Source organism: Micropterus dolomieu, linkage group LG22 (genome assembly GCF_021292245.1).
Source record: "Micropterus dolomieu isolate WLL.071019.BEF.003 ecotype Adirondacks linkage group LG22, ASM2129224v1, whole genome shotgun sequence".
In the NCBI taxonomy this organism is placed as follows: domain Eukaryota; kingdom Metazoa; phylum Chordata; class Actinopteri; order Centrarchiformes; family Centrarchidae; genus Micropterus; species Micropterus dolomieu.
In genome coordinates this window covers 35,471,785-35,478,829 of record NC_060171.1, presented here as the reverse complement: position 1 = coordinate 35,478,829, position 7,045 = coordinate 35,471,785, and positions in this window count along the sequence as shown.

Genomic DNA, 7,045 nt, shown 5'->3' with positions numbered 1-7,045 from the left:
GCCTACTCTTAAATGTGGAGATGGTGTCTGCCTCCTGAACCCAAACTGGAACCTGGTTCCACAGGAGAGGAGCTTGATAGCTGAACGCTCTGGCTCCTAGTCTACTTTTGGAGACTCTAGGAACCACAAGTAACCCTGCATTCTGGGAGCGCAGTGCTCTGGTGGGGTAGTAAGGTACTATGAGCTCTTTAAGATAAGATGGTGCCTGACCATTAAGAGCTTTGTAGGTAAGAAGAATGATTTTAAATTCTATTCTGGATTTTACTGGAAGCCAATGCAAAGAAGCTAAAACAGGAGAAATATGATCTCTTTTCCTGGTTCCTGTCAGAACACGTGCTGCAGCATTCTGGATCAGCTGAAGAGTCTTAATGGACTTTTTCGAGCAGCCTGATAATAAGGAATTGCTGTAATCCAGCCTAGAAGTAACAAATGTGTGGACTAGTTTGTAGTAGTGGCGTATAGTTCAGCAATACAAACTCAAAAGTTACCAAACAGTGGTCGGATAAAGAGGTATTCTGTGGGTTCATGAACACTCTGAGAGAAGCCAATGGAATCTAACAGAGAGATAAACGCAGTACTGAAGCTGTCATTCTCAACATCCACATGAATATTAAAATCCCCTACAATAACAACTTTGTCCGTTTTAAGAACTAAAGTTGACAAAAACTCTGCAAATTCAGATAAGAATTCAGAGTACGGGCCAGGTGCTCAGTACACTATAACAAAAAGAATTGGTTGCAGTGATTTCCAACTTGGCTTTCAAATGAGTTATAATTTAGTTTAGATTTTGAGCTGATTAGTAGGGTAGAGTCGAAGATAGCTGCAACTCCACCTCCTCGGCCTGTGCCTCAAGGAATGTGAGTATTAATATGACTGGGAGGGGTGGATTCATTTAGGCTAACATATTCTCCATCACCCAGCCAGGTTTCAGTAAGACAAAATAAATTAATATCATAATCTGATATTAGTTCATTTACTAGTACACCTTTAGAAGAGAGAGATCTTATGTTTAAGAGTCCACATTTAATTTTCCTATTAGTTTGCACTATTGCTCTTGTGGTTTATGAGGTTTTTATGCACAGCTCCTCTTCTGTTTACCTTTTTTAAATAATTTCGATGGTCGGGGGGCAGAAACTGTCACTATAGGGTTTTCATTAAGTAACTCCTGAAATGGAGGAGCAGAGAAGTGTGTTAGACTGCGACTCTGCGTAGGGTTTTGGGTGGGTAACTGCTGAATTAGAAGGGCAGAGAAGTGTGTTAGACTGCGACTCTGCGTAGGGTTTTGGGTGGGTAACTGCTGAAAAAGAAGGGCAGAGAAGTGTGTTAAACTGCGACTCTGCCTCCTGGTCTCAGCTCTGGGTTGTCATGGATTTGGTCCACTAATAAACTTGGCCAAATTTCTAGAATGATGAAGATGATAACTAGGCTGCAAATAAGACTTAAATATCAAAAACCAAATTAAATGAACAACAATAAATACATCTGTACCATGTAGTTAAAGAGGTGATTTTAGACTAAAACTAAACTAAATCTGGGTGTGGAAAAAAAACACTTTAATTAACTGAAATAAAAAATTATTAAAAATAATAATATAATAACTCTGGCTGTTAGGGAGAATTAAACATTTGTAAGAACACTGGTGACCTGTAACTTCAGATTAAGACAAGTGAACTAATGTTATATGTAGCTTAGGATCGCAGTTAGCCAATTTAAGTTTATATTTTTTAATTCATATTTTAGTTTCTTAACATATTTATAGGCCTTCTTGCTATGTGGGAGCTCAACCAGCAGAGGTCCCTCTGCCCCCTTCTGTTGCGCCAACAGGCAATAAGGGTTTGACCTTTTGACTTGTGTTTTTATCAAAGAGAAGGCTGGCACTGCTACCAGAGGAAGCTAATCACTGGGTTTGAAGGGTGTGCAGAACTTCACCTGCCTTCCAGCTTCTCTTTCTATGGTGCTATTACTGTTAAAAATTCTCAGCTTCCACCATCTACTGCTGCCCCTTCTGTGTCAAAACAAAACTCTTCCAAAACAAAACTGTGGAGTTGTAAACTTTTTCTTTTCCTTTTCCTTTGCATTTTTCTCCAGTGTAATATACTTAAAATTAAAGTAGTAGTAAAGTAGATTAAATATTTTAATGCAACCTGTTGCTCTCATTAGTTATGTAGGCATACTTATGTGTGAAACCTGGTTAGCATTAATGAGTCAAAAATTATCTCTGGCTCTGGGGCTTTCAAGTCTTTTACTGCCTTTCTTGGGTTTAATTCTGTTTGATGAGCCACCAGGGAAAGTTATGTACTGTTTGAACCCGTGTAAAGTAAAATAAAATTTAAATTGAGTCCTAAGACTGGTAATGTGAGCCTGTGCAGGGTTTAAGGACTGATGATAGTATCAAGACTGGTCCCATCACCTACAGTCACTCTCTGTTCAAATAAATGCTGGACTGGTAGGACAAAGCAGAACACCCCTCCTACCTCCAGTACCAGAAAAGGGCCCTGTTGTCACTTTCAGATATTTACATCATGAGTTATGGTAACCAACAACACCTTGTAATTGTGGCACTGCTTTTGTGGAAATTGAAATACATGGTGACCTGTACTAGACACAGCTCAAACCTGTCGACCCTACCAGGGTCACCCACCTTTAGTACCAATCACCTGTACCCTCTTTACAGACAGCATCTCACATGTGTAGCCGAGTACTTGAGGATTTCAACGTTAGAAGAAAATAATTGCTTCTAAAGCATTTAAAAGTCTCTTTATGTGTTGCATTGGATTTATTTAAAGAAATTAGCAACAAAACTGCGACAAAATCTACTGTTTACTTGGTCATCCTATCTGTTTCTCGGAGGCTGAGTGTAATATGCGATGATAACTGGATCAAGTTAATGTTCCTGATCTTTGTTTGTTGCAATTTGTTTTCAAAAGTATGTACATCACTGTCAATGTGGTTCTGGTTATCCTTGCAGACATGTTGCAACATTAAGACATTGTGAGATATGTGTGTGGACAGATTCAATGCTGCGTGTTGCTTGTTTTGTGGGACATGTTTGATATGTTAAGAAGAAGAGAACTCAATCCTGCTCTGAGTCTGCCCATTTGTATCAGATGTGAGAAAATGTCATTAGAAGTTGCTGTTGGTATTCTGTGATGTGACAGAGGGAATATCAGAAGGTTTTTCTTCTGAGGTGTTTGTGAATGAAAGGCTTAATGTCCACATAAAGCTCGGTGTTCATCTGACTGATGACCCCTCAGATTGTTAACTAGCAGTAAAGGCTGCGCTGGAGAAGACTGAACAATGTGCTCAGACTTTCTCATCTGTTTAGGGGAGTTTGGCCCCCATCCCATTTAGTAAAAAGACAAACAAAAAACTACCGTGTTTGTGTATTGATAGCTAGCTGCTTAATAACTCTGATAAAACTAAATATTAACGATAGTTCGAGTTTGACAACAAGGCCAGCTGTTTAAATGTAAGCTTGTATTTCACTGAATTAGTTAGCCTGTGTGGTTTATCCATTTTCTTGTTGTGATGGGTAGGCTTTCAGCCTAGTAATGCCGCAATCTAGTTTCACACTCTCAGGTAAGCTCCACCCTGCCTCTCCAGTAGCGGGCACACACCTGGAGACAATTACCTCATTAAGAGTTGATTCTTCTTCTCTTCATCGAGTTCTCTTGATGCGTTGTGTTGCAGTGTGGCTAGGGAGCAGGTTAGGATTTTGGATGGTATGCCATCCAACCTTTTTAAATTGTTTTTATTACAGGCATTTTAAGCCACCTGTTGCCGAGACCCTGTAGACTGCATGGCCTGTTCTGCTAGAGTTCACCATGGAGATGGCCGTGGAGGTTGATACCCTGAGTTGCCTTAAACGTCTACTCCTTGAATGAGGTGGAGTCAGAGCTGGGTGGATGATTTACTGCATTAGTTGAGGGTTGTATAGCAACTGCTGATTTTTGTGTCCTGATTTTAAATGTAGATTCTTTTTATGAGACTCTATTACAGGTGGATGGGTCCTGTGAATGTTTTTGTCAACTGCTAGGTTCTGCTAAGGCTGGGGCAATTTGCTTGTTTTTGGGCTGCGTGACCTCTCTCAGCCCTTTTCCCTCTTTCGAGTGTTCTGCCAGACTGACAAGGTGGTGGACTATAGGAGCCCCTCTTCCCTTCACTGCATGTCGTGGTGTGTGTATATGACAGCTGTGTGCGCGGACCTTTAACTGAGCCTTATTGTGTGGTGTTTTGTGTGTGACTTGTTGTCTTTAGGTGGTGGTGCACACCTGTGGGGTGGTGTCATCCTGGTGGCAATTGTGCTTTGGTAACAGTTTGCTTTTATCCTTTTAGTATCTCTGCAGCATTGGCCTTAACATCTTGTTGGTTTATTGTTTGAGCTTGTGTAGTTAATAAAATTGCCCAAAACCTGATCTTTAAATTTTGATGTTTCATAAATTACCTTTCCAGTCGAAACGCATGTCTCTTGTAAAGAAATGCTCTGTAAAATGATAAATCCCATGGGATAAAATTATATTCCCAAACTTGCTTATTTGCTTGTAGCGCTATGCTAACCTTCCTCCTAAGGAGGACAGTAGTCCAAAAATGTTCAAGTAGCACAAAATTAATGTATAAAAAATTATTTTGTACACTTATAATATGCCCGAGCTCCTTCGCCTTGTGTGCAATGGATCTGAACGCTCGACGTGGGCCTACAAATGTTGTCTACCTTTGACTAAATCTACATCTGTCCACTGCAGGGGCTCTAACCACAACCTGGAGGAGGAACTAGTATAAATGAGTATTGGTATAATATAACCTTAACATTATTTACAGTAGGTTTTAGTCTTCACTAACCCACTATGCTTGTAAATCATTTAAGCGCATATGTGAAAGAGTTGCACTGCAGAGCCCTGCTTCACTGTACTATTGTACATAAAAGCCTACTGTGCCTCCCAGAGGGAAGGATTACTAATTTGAATGGAGGAAGGACTTCTAACTGGATATTAGACTTTTTAACAGAGAGGAAAAATTAGAGTAAAGGTTGGATCAGAAGTTTCTACAGAGTTTAAGGTAAATAATGGTAGTCCCCAGGGGCTGGCCCTATATTATTCAACATTTTGATTAATGACATATTTTCAGATTTAAGAAGGACACATCAAATCAGTGTTATATGCAGATGAAGGGGCCATATGGATGAGGAAGAAATGAGACATGTGTTAGAGAACATTAGGAAAGCAATAGGGAAAGTAGAGAAGTGGTTATTTAAGTGGGGATTTAAAATATCAACAAGCAAATCCTGTTATATGGTGTTCACAAACAAGTGTTTTATTATATCAGCAGCCAATGGAAAAAGTAAATGAATTTAAGTATCTGGAATTGTGGTTTGATAGTAAGTACACATAGAAAACACACACAGCAATTGGAAACTAAATGCAAAAAAGTTATTAATTTACTTAGAGCATGTCAGGTCCGCCACCAGGCTGAACACGGAGAACAGAGGATTTGACCCAAAATGCAGACACTGAGCAGGTACTGCTAAATGAGTGAGATTTATTGCAGCACACGGTGAAACGTACAGGTAGGGATGGGACACTCGATACCGACGTTGTGTTGAGATCCCAAAGCACAGGCGTTTCGAAACACTGCTCCAAAGCGTGGTTCAAAACGTCAATGTCACGTGACCATAGTGAAGCGAGGCTTCGGTGCGAACAAACCGCACATCAGCCTCTAACTCATTTGACAGATTTGTTCCAAGGACACACAATCATTTGTTTTATTGGAGCAGCATGCTGTAGTAGCCTATATCCGCACCTGTAGGCCTATGATGGCAAAAAAATACTTTGCCAGCAACAAATGTTCCATGTGACAATTCCTCCAAGGCTGGGGATGTCAATTACGAAAAAAACCCGACTCAGTCCCAAAACAGCTGAATATTTCTGAATACAATTCTTGACATATAACAAATGTGAGACATTGTTCCACTTTTCATTTATCATTCTTGAAACAACTCAAACTTTACTCAGTTTACAATTACAATTACACCTTTGCTAATAAGCTACTGTATAATACCGTAGACATCCACATTTATTAGGCTATATTCTTAGATTGGTATACTTTATTATATTCTCTACTCACTAACTTCAACTACCTATTATTCCTTTTATGTCATGCAAGTATCTGCAACAAAGACTTCACCGTCGGAGATCAATACAGTATTCCAATTCTGAATATGAACAAGTTGTCTCAATGGGGTAGTGGTTAAGACATATGCCTTTGGTGTGAGACCTGGGTTCGATTCCCAATGTAATACATGTGTCCCTGAGTAAGACACTTAACCCCTAGTTGCTCCAAAGCTGCGCCCTCTGACATAGCAATTGTGATTTGCTTTTGAGAAAAGTGTCGGCTATATGAGTGATTACTTATGAAACAACACACAGATGCGTTTTATTTAAACACACTTTTATTGCAATCCCAATCTGCTGTCTCTGACAATCTGAAAATGTTTGTTGTATGGTGATTTCTCTGAAATCCTGTTGGTCATGTATTGATAATGCCGCATTCAGACCAACTGCGAATTTTCTCCTCGCGACGCTTTCCTCGCGTGAGTACATTCACTGCAAGTGTTCACACACAACGCGAGAAGGTGATTTTAAGGCGATAACGTGAATAAACACAACTCGCCATTACTACAACTGTATGAACCCAAAGTAAACATTTTGCTGTGATTAAATAGCAATAAACAGATTAAACTGATGCCGAAATGACTACAACATGATGCAGATTTATTAAACATATGAATTCATGCTTTGTCAGGTCTGTCAGCAAGACAACAACTTCTAAAATGTTTGTTTTCTGAATGGAGTTTGGATCGATCAGGGCTATTCTATGCTAACTTGGTCACAGTAAAGTACAATGATAGCTGGAATAAAGTTAGACACATGTTTTCTGAACTCACCAGGTAGTTCAACCTCCTCGTTATCTTTTCTCCCAGCAATGTCCAGTTTTGTCCAGTTTTTATATAAATATGAAGTCGTAGTCCAACAGAGCTAACGACGCTAAC